This window comes from Python bivittatus, unplaced genomic scaffold (assembly GCF_059951505.1).
Source record: "Python bivittatus isolate LINGU-HERP-01145 unplaced genomic scaffold, Pbiv_v1 ctg000480_np1212, whole genome shotgun sequence".
In the NCBI taxonomy this organism is placed as follows: domain Eukaryota; kingdom Metazoa; phylum Chordata; class Lepidosauria; order Squamata; family Pythonidae; genus Python; species Python bivittatus.
Genome location: NW_028277075.1, coordinates 105,403,705 through 105,422,876, shown reverse-complemented (window position 1 = coordinate 105,422,876; position 19,172 = coordinate 105,403,705). Strand labels below are relative to the sequence as shown.

General features: G+C 39.5%; 1 protein-coding gene across 1 annotated transcript in view; it reads right to left on the bottom strand.

Moving 5' to 3' along the window:
• Positions 1-18,118, bottom strand: part of B3GALT1 (beta-1,3-galactosyltransferase 1) — a 359,787-nt gene extending 341,669 nt beyond the window's left edge. Inside the window, exon 1 of the mRNA XM_088145191.1 lies at positions 17,976-18,118. The gene's annotated coding sequence lies outside the window, so the exon portion shown is untranslated. The remainder of the gene's footprint in view (positions 1-17,975) is intronic.
• Between the last annotated feature and the right edge of the window lie 1,054 nt (positions 18,119-19,172).

Sequence of the window (19,172 nt, the reverse complement as noted above, 5' to 3'; positions counted from 1 at the left end):
CTTCTTCAACCTCCTGCACCAGACGTTTGGTTTTCAAGAAACAACATGAAGCACACCACACATTCAAAGACGTAGGGTTGGTTTGTATGCTTACAATGACTTCTTGATGACCCCAACGCTAAACGATTACTGGCTGATACAAACAAGACAAAGTTCTTTCAACTGACATTCCATAACTGTCATTTCATGACTTCTGCACACAGGCAATTGTGTGGGGAAAAAAATACGTTCTTTGCACTTGCAGGGTTTTTTTTGTTTTTTGTTTGTCTGCGCTCAGTCATTGCTGACCCTGCAGTGACTGCTTGGACGAGTCCTTGCAGTTTTCAAGGCAATTGTTTTTCGGAAGTGGTTTGCCAGAGCCTCCTTCCTAGAGCAGAGCCCAGCTGGCAAGTGCAGGAGGCAGGGTTTCCGTTGCTTGGCACCCTTTTTGGGCGCGCGCGATTTTTCGCGCTTACCGGCAACTGCTCCCAACTCCTTTTTGCAAGGCACCGCCAGCATTTTTCCTCCCACCAGAGTGAGAGTACCCATTTATCTACTCATGTGAGTTTTCGACCTGTTGGGTTGACAGGAACTGGGGAGGAAACAGGAGCTCACCCTGTTTAACGCGAAGGCTGGACTCGAACCGCTGAAGCGTCGACCATTTCTGGCCGGCAACTTTCAGCGTCATTAAGCCGCTGCGCCACCGTGTCCCACTTGCAGTACGTACCTTTATTCAATAGCCATTTCCATGATACTGATGGCATAATGAGAGGAGATACTGTCAGTACACACAATACATTTCTAAATGCAACCCAATTTCCTTGTTAATTATTCAAATGGACGTTAATCAAATAGCACTGAACTATTTGATATCATACCAAAGCTTGTCAAAGACTTTGAAATGTCCAAAGATAAGTAACATTAAGCGAATATTTCAGATAGATCGTTCCCCTCTTTAAATTACTCGTTCTCACTGCCAAAGCAAGGGATTCAAGCAAGATGTTTCCCACATGATAATTACAATTACAACTTGATTCTGGATATTATTCTTGCCTCATGCCTGTTAAAATAGCTTTTTCTATGCTATCTTAATAATAAACTTCCCAGCTATGACATGCAGTTATCCTGTGTTAGCTAAATGCTGTACCAACCATAGAGGCATTCAGGTTTAGATGAAGATACAGTTTTGTATTATACTTCCTGATTTTCAACATTTCCTTCTACAATGCAGTACACCTCTAACTATCATTCTGAACAGAATGTTATGGCAAGAGATCCAGGGAACATGACTGAAAGCAGACAGTTGTTTGCTTTACACATAATGCTAAGCCATAGTAAGATTAATGTATTTTTGGCATAGAATAATGGACAGCCAAGCCATTGTGGCTTATTCCACAAATTATGCTTGAGCAAAAATCCTAGCTTATACTTCTGTGTGAATGAAGTCATCAGCATTTGGCATGCAAGAACAAATGTCTAGTCAAAGCTTATAACAGAATTATATGCTGCTTTGATTCCCAGTAATAATCAATGTATTTGTGAGGACCTGCACATTCAATAAGAGTCTGGTAGGTTTGCTTCTTGAATGGGTCCCAACAGGAGATGCTACCAACTGGATAGCAAGACTTTAAGGCCAACAGCCTTGTCCTTCAAACCTCTCTGCCATGGGGTTTATCTGGAGTTGCTACCGCTACAATGAATTGTCCAATTAGAGCACAAGAGTAAGATGGCTACTGCAGATTGTTGGGGCCAAGTGGCAGTGGACGCAATCAAACCATTCAATGCGAGAGAGAGAGATAAGGCAGCCTGCCCAGTATCCTGTAAAACCTAAATCGGATGATTCTCCACGGAATTACAGGAACAGACAAAACTTTCATCCAAGAGGAAAAACCTGGATCACATTAATCACTATCTTACACAAATAATTTTATTTCTGAGCATCTGAAGTATAATTTTAATGTGTGTTGCTTAATGCATTTTAGAATAATAATGAATGAGGCTGCACTTCCCAGAACACTGGGTTGTGCTTGTAGAAAGCACACTTCTGCTTGGGATAACAGCATACCTGACTTCTGCAGTCCTCTACAACCACAGCCCCGCTTCTGGAACTGCCTCTTCGAACCTCAAGCCCTCCAGATGTTTTCTAGTTTTCCCTAATCAACCATAAACAGCCAGAACACCTGAAACAATGTCCTGGGGAAGGTAGTATGGTGCAGAGGACTACAACCCAGGGGAATTATCAAAATCTGAGCATCCTGCCTTAAGTAGATACAAGTGTTACAGCAAGTGAAAAGCTACCACCTAAAATAACAGGGACATGCATATGTAGCCATCACACTATTCCCTTTCAGGAGTAATACTTAATGTATAATACTTTTTCTGGCATATTCAACTCTGACTTTCATATAGTGAAGTGACAAAAGCAAGTCCTATACAGTTATTTTTGCTTCTTTCATCATTCATTCCTCACAACAGACCACATACAATCCACTATCTTTTCCCATCTTTAATTTTTTCTATTTTCACATTAAAAAAAAACAACAACTTTCTACCAAGGTATACAAGTTTACTTACTTCTTCTAGTTTTTTGCCATTTATGTATAACTTGCAATTATCCATTCTATTTTCCCTGACAAACTCAACTACCTTGGTCTTTGATACACTAATTTTCAGATCTATATTCCTCATTGCATCATACAATCTGGGTAACTTTTGCTGAAAATCCCTCAGGTTCTCAGCCAACAATACGGGACCATCTGCATATAAAAGTACACGTTTTCTTCCCCAACTAACATACAGTATCTGTATCTTTTGTGTGTGTGTGTGGCTTTGAGTCCGTATTGACTCCTGGTGACTGCCTTGACAAGTCCCTGCAGTTTTCTTGGCAAGATGTGAAAATTGGTTTACCATTGCCTGCTTCCTAGGCTGAGTGAGAGGGACTAGTCCAAGGTCACCCAGCTGGCTTTGTGTCTAAGGCGGGACTACAACTCACAGTCTCCTCGTTTCTAGCCTCCTACCTTAACCACTATACCAAACTGGCTAATCTGCACCATTACCACAAGCATTTCTTATCCATACATACATTAGGGGGCATCACAGATCCTTATCTTATTTTCTGCTCAATGTTGAACCATTCACTAAGCATTCAATTTATTCTTATGCCCACTTTACTTCCATCATATGCCACTCTTATCGTATTCAGCAACCAATTCTCAACTCCATATTTGTACAAAGCATTTCATACTTCAGGTCTAGTCATGCTTTGTCTAAATCAACAAACGTGCAATCAACCTTTTTCCATTCTTATATTTCTCAATGACCTGCTGAAGGGCAAAATCTGTAACAGGGACAGATTTGGGGGAACACATTGATTTTATTTCAGTCTCTGGGTCAGCAGGAGCATGTATGGTAATACAGGGAAGCTACGACTATATGCCCAATCCTTATTTTAACATTTTTTAAAACAGAAATTGTACCTTTAAAAATCAGCCATTTGCCACCAAATTTCAGAGGTGCAATCTTAAGATGCTCTGGAGGCCATAAACTGAAGTCTGCAAGAACGCACACAGCTTGTGGAGCAGCAGGTTGCCCATCCATGCCAGACAATGTATTTTTGTTTTTACTGTGTCTTTCCATATACTTATGTTTGGCTTTAGCTCACCAAATAAGACTAATTATGTTGAACCATGATTTTTAAAATACAAAGAACATCATACCGTTCTCTATAACGTAGGGGGAGAAGTCACTTAATTTGAAAACAGCATGTTCTATGGACACTACAACCTCCAAGAGTCAAAAATGCAACCCTCTATCCACACGTTTTCTAAATTGTAAACTTTAGCATTCTTTCCTGTTTAGAATTTTTAGATAATTTTTTTTATGTAACAAACTCATTAGGAAATGTAACAATACATGCTAGATCATAATGTATTCATTTCAAACTCTCCTATTATGGACAAAATCAAAGACAAGAGATAACCCATGTATGATTTACATAGCAGATCTCTAGAAGGCTTCCACCTTTTCTTATTTAGTGCTCCTTAATTTTTATAACCATGATGCACTGTGTATACCAATATAATGAATGGATTTTGGGTGGGAAGTATTGCATTCAGTTTCTCAAAACTGGCATATAATGACACAATAACTCTGGCAAATAGCTGCTGATTCCCTGCTTCATTCTAAAGACTGCAGGAGAGGATAAGCAGGATTAGTTTCTGACCTTAGGGATGGTAGACATATCCTTGTTACCATTTTCAAAGACCCTAATGCTTCATTTTTTTCATTCAGTTATCTTATGCATAACTGAATAAAGCCTGAGCATCCTTTCAGTTTGTTTCTCAAGATTAAAACAAAGCACACTGAAATTTGATTTAGCTGGTAGAAAATAAAGTACCAATTAAATAGGACATACAAAGTAAAACAGCAGCATGGCACAAGGTCTGAATCTTAGGTCTAAACTCAACATGGCGCATGACTGGGAAAGCCATGAATACTTACGAATAGTTGTATTGTGTATCTCTGTATTATAAATATTATGTTTATCAAACAAATCAAATACATTTTTAAGGTAATTTTGTTGTTGTTATCTTGGATATACAATGGCAGGATGGACAGGCGGCCAGTTATTTTCTTTAAGCTGGCAAGGGTTTTGATTCCTGAATGTTAAATAATTAGTGAGAAAAAATACTTTCTTTTGAGGTTTGGTTCAACACATTGCATTCAGCTTCTATGTGTCTCCAGAACATACCATTTCTTTTTTTCTTTTTAATTTTCACAAAATGAACATTCAAAAAGTGTTTAACTTGAAAGTACAGATAGATATGAAAGGAATGGATACATATAAACTATGTTTACAACTGCTGGGGTCACACAATGTGCTAACCCCAAAAAAACAAACCACACTGACTTGAAAGAAACAGGCCACATTTTACTCCAGTGTTTTAGAATGGCTGTTTCTTCTTCCAGACATTTGGTGGTTTTACTTGCATTTTAGTATTGATTTTATCATATAGCTCAGAGTCACTATACAGTGGGCAGCCCTTATGAATAAAATAAAAATTATGGTTTATGGTGATATGGAAAGCCAATTTCTGTTTTTCAAAATTAAGGCGTTAGAATCACTTGCAATTTCTTCTATGGATTATTTGCTCCTCACCTCAACTAATTTTTCATAGGTATGGTGGTGATAGGTAAACATTATGGTATCTCCTCACTTTTAACAGTTGTGCAGGGTAGAGTTTTGGCAAATCATCACAGCTGTTTAAAAAGTAGGAGTCCTATCAACTTTAGCATCTGGCCACATTCTCAGAGTATTTATCTGAATTCTTCAGAAAAACACATATGCTTATTTCCCAGATATTTTCTGAACCTGGCTGTAATTGGTGGATTTTTGCTTTCTAATTAAAGGGGCAGAAATGCTCTCTGCATTTGATATATACCTACCACACCATTCTTTGCAATAATGCTTTCTCCTGGCTCTTTTAATTTAACATCCCTTTTAATTTAACATGATTCAAAGAAAGAGAGAGACAGACAGACAGACTGATGGCATCATCTAGAAGGCCTAATTTTCAGATTTGCAGCAGATGTGGAAAGGGGGTTTAACCCTTTCCTCTCTACAGCTGAAGAAAATCCCTTCAACAAAGATATTATTTGCACTGGAATTTTTCCACTGAAGCAGAACAGTGCCTGCAGTAAGGAAGGAAATGTTTTTGTTTATTATATTTATGAAAAACCTCATAAAACAAGTTTCCTAAGGTTAGGTAATTATAACAGAAGAATGGAAATCATGATAAATCCCCGATATCTACCCAGGCCTAGAAATCCAGTAAAGAAGTCCAATACTTCTCAGTACATTATAATATAGAAATCTAATTTATTATGATGATCAAGGTTATTATAATGAGGTCCTAAAGTCATCCTTATCTGCTGTTGAAAATCTGTAAAACATCAGCCTAGTGTAAATTTATTGATATAAATTAAGCATTGATCAAATTGGAAATCATTGAAACCCCAAAATATATGGATTAGATTACAAAAATATGGGAATTACTGTAATTCGTAAGAGACAAAGTAGTATGTCTCAAATACTGTTTTACAATGTTTAAAATATTTGGAAAAACAAAACAGCACTGATTTGGGTACCAGGAAGTCTTTCCTACGGAAAGGTACTGAAGCAAGATGTTACCACAAAGAAAGCCTCCTCTTTCAGTTATCCCTGAAACAAAAACTGAAGCAATAATTGTACACAGGATGAGGAAGACTTGGATGCAGAGGGAGCCATCTTAAACTAGTAAACAAGAAAGCATAGAATGCATCTAATAAGTCAGCTATTTGTGGAAGGGGAAAATTCAGTTCAAAATTCAACGGTTATTAAGAGAAACTGGACCACTATTGGACCATTAATACACTTCCCCTATGGGGACTGATCCCTCACTCTCCAAGCATGCGTTAAATTATAAATAGACCCAATTCTGCTATGGTGTAATAAAACAAACACTGCGATCTCAAAAGCTTTTTTTCAGTGCATCTCAGTCATGTGGGCATTCTAATTAGTGTGTAGTGGGTGATGGTTTCCCATATGAACTTACATTATGAAAGTAATTCAGATTCTCAATAATATATGATTTTAAAGAGAGAAAGTACTATTCTTGATATGATTATTTCATGTAACCATGACACAATTTAGGTCTTGCTGCAAGGACTGTAACCTTCATTTTTATTTTTGATGGCAAGAATTATTCTCTCAAAGGAAGAAAATTACAGATTTCTCCAAAATATGTATTCCAGATATGTCTGATTACATGCATCTCAACAGAAAGATACCCTGGTTGTTTCTTGCAATTACTAGGGCTGCAGTGGTTCACTGATTAATCTATAGCAGATCTGGGGGCACAGGGAAAAAGAAAAATAATATCTGCTGGCAAAGAAACTCAGCTTGATTTCACTCATGTTTTGTTTCAATTATTTGTTTTAATTATTGTCTGGATTCTATTTTGTGCTTAAAACATCTTGGATTTTACATGGTATTTAAATGTTTTTGTTTATGGTCAGATCTCTGAATTAATACATGCTTTGTTTTCATACACTCATTCATATATTAATGTTAAATTAATTTCAGAGTTGAAAAACAAACTACATTGAATCAATCTATAACAATATTTGTTGCATGCTGATATCCTCCGAAAATGTGCAAAGCATTTTGCCAATCTCTTCACAGTCATTGTAAGATTTATTAAAGGACAAAATTATTAGGCAATCCATTTCATTATTTATCCTGCTAAGGTTTAGTAAACTTCACCAATGCTGTCTGTAAAATGTCATACTTCCAACTCTTCACCATGAACAAAATCGATACCATATGTACATTAAAATGTATCAACCATCACATTTTGAAGCACATCACAATTGTTATTAACAGTTAAACGTTATCCTTTCCTGTAACGTGTCATTTATATTACATGTCACCCCTCAGCTTATGTAGGAAAAAATATATTAGTACCATACCTACCCACCTTTCCTCTCCTGAAAAGTTCCAAGAGGAAGTGAAAAATCCACGTTCACAGTACAATAAGCGTTCCCTAGAGATTAGGCAAACTTACAGTCACAATTCAAGGCACTCAAAATTTTGTACCATCAGTCAAGATCCAGTAGATAAAACAAACAAGGCAAACAAGATGTAGAAGAGACAGAGACTGTCACACAAGCTGGTCCAACATTTGAATGATCTCAGGTAGAGAATTAAATACAAGAAGCTCTTGACTATCCCTGCAAACCCACTGGCATTGATCACAGTTAGTCACAGGAAGATATTTCCAAGTAGACCACTACTTCCAAGATACTCTTCTTCCATCTGTCTTTCCTATGAGTCTCTGTGCAGGTTGGATGACTGAAATTCTGCATTAGGATTGATATCCATACATGAGAGCCATGACTCTGGCATTTGGACTAGATCCCCAAATCTGGTCTTCTTTTCTAGATGAAAAATGTCTGCAATTAGATATAGATGGCATCCCATAGTATAGGAAATAACCCTGCCTTTTGCATCTTGATGTGCTACTCTGTCCCTGGTGGACAGAGATACTTTTAAATAAAATAAATATATAGAATTTTGCTTACTCATTTAAAATAAGTTTAAAAAAATTAAAATGTTCTCCCTCATGTTATGTTCAACTTCTGGTGAGTATGTTGCCGCTGATTTCTTTCAGGATACTTTTTAAATGTCCCAGTCTAATCTACAGCCCTGAGATTTTAAGGTAGTCTTTCACCTAAGTGCTAAGCAAGCTGGAACCCGGTTTACATTTTTTGAGATCACTCAAGGGCAGCAAGATGCTGCCATCTGTTGGAAGGGAAGGGAAGGGAAGATATTACTTTCAGAGATTTCTGAAAGAGTAGGGGACAAACATGACACCCATAGCCTGGGCAGGATTGCATGTCAGACACACAAAGCTCTGATAATAGGAAGATATTAATGGCTAGATAGATTTATAGTGGCGTTATGGGGAGGTGGTTCCTCCGAAAAACTTGAAAGCTCTAAATGGCTTATTTTGTGTAACACCAGTACCCCTAATTTTATAACTTAATAACTTTATAAGCCACTGGCAGTCAGTGGAGATTTTTCAGTAGAGGCAGCACATACTTATGCAACTGCATTTTGTATTAGCTGTAACTTGCAGATATTTCATAAGAATGGCCCCACATAGCATACATTGTAATAGGAAAGTCAATCATAAGACAGAACTAACCCCACCACCACCCAGCAAGTAAAGAAAAAAAAAAGAGCAACAATTCAGCAGTCCCACAAAACTCAAAAGCTCTGTCACCCAAAGTTGAGGTACAATCTGGAAGTTTAGCACTACAGCAATGATATCTCCCATAAAGCCCTGTGAGAGAGCTTTAAGAGGATCTCCATCAGCCCTGCATTAACCATCAAGCAAAATAAGCAAGTGCTTAGGACACCAAAGGAAGGGGAGCACCACAGAGTTTTCCTCCTAGCTATCATGCCCTTAACTCGTGTACTGCTACACTTGACTTTAGTAGGATTTTTTGTAATTGTCCTTATCTGGCATGTTTCACTTTAATCTGTACTGTTAAAAAGACATTTTCTTTGGCATGGTGAGTGACTAAAATTTAAAAGTCTGGTTTGAAGGTGTCACATTTGTCTCTGTCTCATGGCATGAGAGTTTTGCTTCCATTGTTGGACTGCACTTAGAGCATCAATTGGCCTTGCTCTGGCCCAGAGCTGCACATAAAAATGAACTTGTCAGTGGGTGAATGGGATACAGAACCTGCAGTTTAGAGGAAGACTCCCTGGCCAGTCATATCTACCATCCACTCCAACAGTACTGCCAGGTGTTCCAGAATAGAGTTAATAATAAGCACCTTTTGGCATCTTGCATGTGTGAATGGAATGGAATAGAACAGACCTGAAAGCAGAGAATTTTTTAAGGCGTTCTAGCCCCCTTAAGAAGAAAAGCAGTCTAATGAAAATAACAGCTAGAACTCCGAACTCCATCCCATCACCATTCAAGACAGTGGCAATGGCTGGTTTTCCTGCCTGTAGATGACATTTGGTAGGAGGGAAAAGAACCACTGGGACTTCACCAGTCGTTCCCTTGAAAATATACTGCCGTACATTCTTGAGGGCAGCAACGCTACCAGCTTCGTTGCTATGCTGTGGTAAAAGACAGATGGCCCTAGCAGTGGTTTTTATATTGAAATATTTTTTCCCCCTCTCAAGGTCAGGTGGTAGGCACATTATCACAGCTATGTGGATGTATTCTTCAAAAAGACAAATGGTGTGGCTATCAGCCAAATATTTTTTTTGTTGTTTGTTAAATGCTTTTAAAATTTATTTAATCACCTCAATCAATTCTTTTGAATTAAAACTTTAACCCAGATAACATTGTAGTTCAAGCCCCTTACAAATGAAGAGATAAAGCTAGTCCCATAACCAGTTAGAAAAAAAAGAAATGATGTCCAGGTTTTCTTTCCCTATTACAAGGATTAAATGTCTATAGGGAAAAAAATAAATACAACCTCAGTTTTAAACCTCAATGATTAAAATTTAACTTCTCGATTAATTAACTTGATCTTTTTAACTGCTCTATCATTTATCCCATTAAAGATTGTATCTTTAATTGCTGGACAGGCATTGAATGGTCAGAGTTCTTTGCCATATTTTCTAAGGCTACCCTCCTACAATGTAGCAACTAAGGCAGTTTTCCTCAGTCCAATATCCCCTCCATGTGCTGGAATTGCCTCTCCCACCACATGTGGAAGATGCCAGGATGAGAAAGACTTTATTAGGTAACAAACTCTATTGAAGATGTTTTGATATATTTCCCAATAAACATGAAAGGAATTGCATTATGTAGTCCATTGCATAATAGTATTTTATATGCTTGATTTCATATTTTGAATCAAAATTCATGCATACTGGTCTTAACTAAAGACTAATTTGCATTATCTTCCTGATTGAATATCAGTACTTCCTTTTGTCACACCAAAATAATAGATTTCCAAAACTGAATTTGTGAACTTTGACCTCCATAACTATGGAAAATGGATTAGGTGTTCATGAGCAAGTCCAACTTCCCAAATGACATTGCCCAGATTCACACATTAAGCTAAGCCATAGTGCAGTTTCTTTTATTTGGGCTTAGTATGGTTTATAGCTTAGCATGATATGTGAACCCAGCACCTATGTGCTGTTCAACAAGCATGGTTAAAACATGGTTTTAATCATAGTTTAGCACAGTCACTGTATCTTGCATTTTACACAGCACTTTTCAGCACGGGACCTTCAGAGAATTATTTTTTTTCCAAGCATTTGTCTGCCAAAGAACCGCTCTGCATTGTTTGCCACAGTAACAAAATACAATCCTAATCAATGAATAGGAGAAGGAACCAACATCTTAAGGAGGCAAGGAGAAGTTCAGAAAAAAGAAGCAGGAGTTAGTTGGGGAGTTTGGACCTGTGCTAGGAAAAGCAGTCTAAGGATTGTAAGCAGTTTATATATTAGTTACAGTACTGTAAATAAATTAAACTGTTTTTTTAATTTATTTGGAAAACTTATCCAATTACCCATTTTATACATCATAATCCTAAGCAGCTCATGACAACTTTCCATAATTTGGAAAGTTTAAATCTCAGGCCAATTTATAAAGAATAAAAACAGTGTCACGTTGGACCATGTTGCAGATTTGTCAGAGTCCTCAATGCAACTCCCATCTGAAGCCTGAACTCCTACAGTTTAGAAGTCTAGTGTGCCAGAATCATCCCCACAAGAGGCTTGTGCGGGCTGGCTTCTCTTGCTACAGAATTGCTACCAAATTGCACGTAGATAGAAAAATCCAACATGCATCCTCATTTATGCCATGCAACCTCAAGCAGAGCACTTTTGTAAATCTTTTCCAGAGTGAAAGCTTTTACTGCTGCCTTAGATAAAGATGGCTATCTCCTCACTGCAGGAAAAAAAATCTGGCATATTTCTTACCCAAAAGAAAGGACTTACTTTCAGCAAGAGAAATAGAAATCTGGGGAATCCATTAAGGTCTATATAAGATAGGTGTATGAGAAGGCAGGTGACTGTGATTTGGGAAGAAACAGAAATAAAACAGACTGACTGAGGGAATTTTGGATAGGGCTTTATCCCAATAACTACTAATGGAAATGGCTTTAATCTGAGAAGAGACTATGCAGATGATAAGAAACTGATCTCCAATTAAGAGACAAGTTCAGAGACAAAGAATCTTTGGGGGAGTATAGGAATTTGCTAAAAAGCCCCAACCATCCCCACAAGCCAAAAATAGGAAAATGGATAGAAAGCTGGGCCAGACACTCTTTGTCCTATAATGAGACATCTGTACTGGTACAGCTGTCTCATTCGAGATGTATTCATTCTGGGAAAGCATATGCAGAATGCCATGCTAAGTGGGCTGAATGCCACAAATATAAGCTATCTGTCATATTTGGGAAGTTGCAAAGTAAAGTCAAAACCAATGAACTTTTTCTGGAGAGACCAATTGTATGTCCTGATGATTCTGCCAAATCATGTGAAGGGTCTTTGTGAATCAAGAGTCATGCAGTGTTAAAATTAATGCAAGAGCTGATATAACTGTGATTTCAGAATCTGTCTCACCTCTAAGAGATGATCACATCCTTGTCATACTTTAACCTGACATGGCAATGAATCTCTCTTCTCCAGGAACTCAACCCCATGCACAGTAACTAATAGTAGAAGCGTCAAGGATAAGGCAAGTTAAAGAACTTGCTTCTATTGCAAACAGAAAAGAATCACGTATGCATAGAAGAACAGTCTATTGCAGAACACAGGAAACAAAGACTTTGATTTAAACCCAAGGTTTAAAACCTAGGCCTTTTCTTTCCACTTTTTAAAGTCAATGGATTCTTAGCTATTCTTTTCCCAGCCTTAAAAATCCAAGCCATCTGTTCCATACTTAACAATGGTTCGGCCTAGCCAAATTTCCTATCTTTCTAGCTAATATTACTGTATTTTTTCCCTTGCACTCCCATTGAGTAGATCTGTCCTCCATCCCTCAGGTAAGAGAAAACCAGAAGGCTTTCTGTTTCAATCTCCTCACCTTCAAACCCCTCTCCACTTCCCTACTCCTGTCCAGAGATCTTGGAAGGAGAAGGAGGAATTTCCATTTCTTCTTCAGCAAATATTGGAGAGGCTTCCCTCCATTCAGGCCCTTCTACTCTTCCTTTTGCCATCAGACAGCAGGAAGAGGAGGATTTTCCATCTCTCAGGAGCTTTTCTGTCCCAGAAATGTCCCTCTTAGCTTCAGGCTAAGCAATCTCTGATTTGGTCTTCTTAGTCATACAGTCTACTTGCCCCTCCCCAAACTAGTGCCCCTCATTCTCAGAATCAAATTGTTGCCAAGTGATGAAAGGGGAGACATGAATGGATTTGGTAATGAAAGACATCCCAAAAATGTGATACATTTCTTAAAAACACATTTTATATTTCATCCTGTTGATGAACACAACATTCCAGATTTTGTTTTCTCCATGCTTGTCACTTTACCGCTATAGATTCCACCACTGATATTTTAGTGCTGTGATATAATCTTTATTTGGACAATTAAGTCAGGCAGCAGGATGGCATATGCTAAAATGACTGTTTCAGTCCAGATTTAAAACAAAAACAAAACAAAAAAAGCTGTAGCTGTTTAGAGGCTCTTTCCTGCACAAATCAATAAAAGGCACACAATCCAGAAAAGCTGGAGGTTTTGTTCTAAAATAAATAGAGTAGTTTGCAAATTATCCAGTCAATTACATTTATATATATTTTCTAAAGAAGAAATGTTCTCTTGTATGTCATTAAAAGATAGAACCGAAACCAATTATGCAATTTTAAGAAATACAAACTGATGCAGAGGTAAAATAAATCAACCTCATTATTGTGGAGGAAAGTGCAAAATTAAATAAACATGCTAACCTTTTGTGCCTTTTGGAGTGCTGTTCTTTTAAAAAAATGGTTTTCTAAATACAACAGGTATTATCTACATTTTTATAGCTAATTTAGGTGGATTTTTCAGCAACTTTAAACACAAAAGATAAGTACACTATCATAAAACATTTTTGCCTTTCACTAGATCTGTAAAAAAAGTATAAGACTGAAATTCTACACTCACTTCCCTGGAAGTAAGACCCACTTAGTTCAAATATATTCTGAACATCAGACAGAAGAGGGATCTTTCAGTGATGATTCTTCCTTGTATCGTTTTTCTTAATAGAGTTTTGCCAGCTATCAGACCTATTTTATTGGCTGTTTCAGTGAGGGACTTTTTTAAAAAAACAATTCTTCATCAGACTTTTAAATTGTAAGCTTTTTGGCTATGAATTGCTTTTGTTTCAATTGATGATTTTATTGCTATGTTCTGACTCCTAACTGTAGCAGCTGCTTTAGGCTCCAGTGAGTTAAAAAGCCAGGCAAATATTGGCAAAATAAATAAAAATAAAGTAACTGGGGATCTCATATATTTATATTCATAAGAATAATTGTATTGAAAAATAGATTTCTTAATATGAAAAGGCAGTGCTCAAATGGATGTTGTTGTAATGTACAAGGCAAGGCATAAGAGAAATTGGTCTTCTGGGGGGAAAAAGTCTCATTTACTAAATCATTAGAAAATCTGACATACTCCCTGTGGTGTAGGGCAAGAGAAAGTAATACAGACGTAGGAATAATGTAAGCTGTGCATAATACTCTTCTGTGTACCTGGTTACTACCAGAAAATCTAAATCAGAGTTTTTAACATCCAACATTATGCAAGCAGAATTCCACTCATTGAACAGGGTTTCCCCTTGGTTTTTCTGACCCATTCACCTCCAGTATTTCTCACCTGAACCCTAAATCTGACCTAGAAGGCCCCCCCAACTGTCTAGACCAGATTTGGGGCACAAGTGAGAAAGGAGGAGACTATTCCATTGGGAGCTGTATTCTATTGGTAGATACATACTGAGTATACTCTAATAGTACTGTTTCCTGCGCATAAAATGGATTGTAAAAAGTAAGGATAAAGTTTAGACTTCCAAGACTAAAATTTACCCTTAATATTTACAATCCAACTTTAAAAGCATCATTAGTACAAAAGCACAGAGATGCAATATTAATGGCAATTTGACTGCTTGCCCTGCCATATTTAAAAGGATTATTTCAAAACTCAGGAGTGTCAATAGACAGCAGCTATCAGTATCCTAGGATACATTTATCTGGAAATAAGTTTTAGTGAACTCAAGTGGGATTACTTCTAAGTAGACATAGACAGAACCGCTTTGTAAATTAATGTTATCAATTACTATGTACCAAAATTACCAGCCAACACAAAGGGGCTTAGTTTAAACATCAGTGTTTAGAGGACTGCAATTATATTGTGGGTTCTTCTCCTTCCTTCCCTCTTGTGCAATAGTTGTTCCTGATATCAGAGTTATTGTGTCTAACACAATACAGGCAGTCTTCGTTTAGTGATCACAATTGGGACTGGCCACTCGGTTGTTAAGCGAAGCAGTCACTAAGTGAAACCATGACTGTGCTTATGATCTTACTTCAGCTTTCCTTTGCTTTACAGACCTGCGAAGGTCATAAATGTGAGGAGTGGTCACAAAGTTACTTTTTCATCACCACTGTAACTGCAAATAGTTGCTAAACGAGGCAGTCATTAAACAAGAACTACCTGTACCATAATCTGAAATAGGCAAATTAGAGTCAAGGCGATCATCCAAACCATGATTTGACGTTGATTTGCAAATTATTCTTATTGTTAATCAGAATCTGCACAAGTCAGATGACTAGACAAAACATAGGGAGAACAACTTAAAAAAAAAAGAATGGAAAGTATATGCAAAATGGAATGAGATTACATAAACTCAGGACACATTTACAGGATAGAGAAACAACCCTATCCTGGTGCCTCATACAGACTTATTTGAGAAACAAAATACTGCCTATAATTTTTATTTATATATATATGGCCAAGGCTTCTGCAGGTCAAAGTTCTTCATTTAATAAACCTCTGGAATAATATAGAGATTAGACTTTGCATTAGCTGTAAGACTGCAGATATATTAGACTTTCCCCAATGCATCCATGTTTAACTCAGTCTTGCTCCTAATTGCATCAGTGGCAAAAGGATTCATTGAACCTAAACACTGAGTTCCATAAAATTATATTCATCTCATAATTATGAAGTTTAGCACTTCATTAGAGAGTTAATGTTTTTCATCATAAAGTAATTCATTCCTAGAAAGCAATGAAAAAAAACAGTCAAGCTAAGGTGAAGCTCCCAAACAAATCCAGAATGTTTACATGTATTTACTCAATGTAAGCTTTCAGTGAGTTTAATGGGGCTAAATTCCTAATAAATGTGCACTGGACTACAACCAACAGAATATAGTAAACAACACGTTCTCCAGAAGTTCTGTTTTACATTTTTGCTTGCCCTCTGTAAAATATCCATAAATATGCCCATGATACATGAATTCAGCTTATCTGACTTAATGTTTACTGGGTGTATTCTGGAAGTGTTTAATGCAGCAAAGGAATAACTCCCTTTGAACAAAATAGAGCTTACCTCTGAGTTAAGTCTAAGATTACACTCTATTTTACTGTTAGCAAGTCAAGGGCACAAAAATTCCTTTTAATAAATGTTCTGCTGTCAAGACTGGAATAATGTTGCTAGTTCCTATACAAATCTTGGGCATATACCTTTTTGGACTTCTACTTCTTTTTTTTCCTTCCTGGTATTCATGGAATAGGGCTTTTTTCCCTTCATTATTGTCACTAGCCTTCTCATTCACCCCTAAAGAATGCTGAGTAGTTAAACAACTCAATCTGCCATAGCCATAGCCAATTAGATTTATTAAGGCAATAAGTTTCACTGAATTAAACAGAACTTACTTTTGAGTAAAACTGTTTAGAATTGGGTTGCAAATCTCTAAGTAAAACAAGACTAATGATTCATTCTGTTTAACCTTCCACTTGCCAGAATCAACACCATGTATCTGATTACAGATGCAATCCAGCGCACACTTAGGCAACAGCAAATCCTTTTGAACTTCCACAACATGAATACACTTAAGACTGTGGGTTTGCTGCCCTCAAAAGCTTACAGTGCATCACAACAGATCTATTTGTTTCCACAGTGCCACAAGATTCATTTGGCAATTTTCCTACACACACCTAAAATCCTTCTCTAAGGTGTTGCATTTTTAAGCTCAGAAAATGAACAAGCTGGCAACCCCCATCCTTCATTTTGCAAAGTTGTAAGGTCTCCGCCAATAATTCCTTTCTGCAACATTTAAAACAAAACCTGATTTCCATTAACATGAGATTTCCCCAGAGAAATCATCATCACCTAGCCCTCCAGTGGGATGTTAATAATAATAATCATCATCATCGGAAGAAGTTAAACCGATTTCCTTAATCTGCCTTCTTAAAACAAACAAGTAAAAGCTGTTTTCCCTGCATCTTACTCTGAGAACCAAGTGACAGCTGCCCTGACATCCAAACACTTTGAAAGTCAAGCCGTGCGGTCTGGCAAAGCAGCCGACATCCCACTGGGGCGAACTGACAGTTCGGAGCGGAGAGCCACTGTACTTCTCAACTCTCTCGCGCTCTGGCGTTGAAAGAAAACTCTTCCCGCCGCCCTCACCCAGCTCGCTTTTCCCACGCGCGGGAGCGCCAGCAAACTCCGGGACCTGACCCCGAGCCGGGCAGGGTAGGAAGCGGCCGATGGAGCAGAACAAAGGAGGAGGTGGGCAAGCGAAAGGGGCTTGGGCTCTTGCAACTCTTTGGCCTTCCGAACCGCGAGAAAATCAAGGGGACGGTCCCCAGCTGTCACGCCGCTGAGGGCGTCGAGTTCGCAGCCCCTAACTCACCTCAGCCGCCTCACCTGGGCCGGTCGCTCCTGCTTAGGCTCTCCCTCAGCTCGGCGGGCAAACGCATCCCCGTCCTCTCTACTCCCAGGCGCCGAGGGCATCGCACATCTGAGGTCCGCTGCCTTCCCCTCGCCAAGCCAATCCTCCTTTAATTAGGCCGATAAAGTTTAATCGGCCGGTCTCTTGGATTCTGATTTAATGGGTGTTCGCTTCGCCGGGGCTGAGCGCGGCGGCGCTCGCCTGGATCTCACTCCTCCGCAGCGATGCTCCTGAAGGGCACCCGAGCCAAAGAGGATGCCGGAGGCAGTTTGCTCGCGAAGTGTGAGGGGAAAACCTTCAGGTGCACATGGCGGGCAGCGGTCACCACTGACCTGAGCCCGTCGCCGGAGCCCCAGCCATTTCGCTCGCCCCGCTCCTACACAACGCCTCCCCTCCCTCCGGGAGCTGATCCCTGCCCTGCGTCGCCGGGAGTCCAGCCCTTCTGGATCTACGGACGCACAGCCTGAAGGATTCGACTCATCACGTACACGCGCGCGCACACACACACACACACAAAGCGAGAGGCGGCTAATGTGCACTGTGCTAACCTTTACCGGTGGGGCTGGGCTGCCTTCGCCTGGTTAGCAGCGCGGAGGCTTCAGCGGAGCTCCGGTTCCTGCAGCCAGCCTTTGTCTTCCTGCAGCCTCTGCGCTGCCCGAGTCCCCATGTAGCCAGCATCACTTCTCCATCAGCAGCCCCGCAGCCATCCAGCTCCCCGCAGCTGCACCAGCCGCCACGGCAGCAGCAGTTCCCACCGCACGCCCAGCCAGCAATGGAACTTGGCCCTCGGCGACTGACAAGCGCGAGCAGCCAATCGCCGCCTCTTTCGGCTCCCAGGGAGCCCGAGGTACGGACCAATCAACGGAGGAAGGCCCCCCCGTGGTCGCCTCCTCTCCTTTTTCCTCAGCAGCCTGGTTTCCGGGAGAGTGGGAAGCTCGAGGTGCGTTCGGGGTACGTGGTCTCGCGCCCGGGCGTTCTGGCAGCGGGGGAGCGCGGAGCGGGCGCCGGGGGTTGCGTTGTTTCTGACAGAACCCGGGTAGATTTCATCCCTTCCCTCGTAAAAAGAAATCTGTTGACTGATCCTGCCGGTGATGGAGCCAGAAGGCAGCCTAAGAGAATGACCGACCGAATACGAGACAACTTAACTGCCTTCTGGAGAGGATCTTGAAAGTAAGCGGACGAGCAAATACTGCACAGCAGATGGGCGATTATCTTGAGCAGGAAGAACGAGGCTATGGGTCTACCCCCACTTGCACCGCTTTCTCTTTCCACCTTCAGCACACGTCTGAGGTTAAATCATGTGCCTTTCATAGCCTTTACTTTTTTCTTAAAGAAGAAAATAATTCGTCTGTGGTGTGAATTAACGGAGCAAACTGAGATACATGAGCAAAGCAGAAGGAGCACTTAGTAGCTAATTGTGGGGCTTGTCTCTAGAAATGAGGAGTTACTAGATGGCAAAACACAGGACAGCCACTCCGTGGCAGCAAAGTTACAGGAGAAAACTCTATCTCTGTTGCCGGCAAATACTGCTCTGGATTCCTGCAGCCCAGATCTGGTAGCCTAATTCTGAGATGGAAAATGTGTCTATTTTTTCACAGCCTTCTCTTAGGGGTTCATGCTGCCATTTGCTGGGCATTCTCAGTGACAGGAGCTAATACTGTAAAATAACCAGGGTTATGAAGAAACTGACACATACTGCATCTTAACTGACGTTAAAAAGAAATAGAGCAGCTGCAAAGGACATA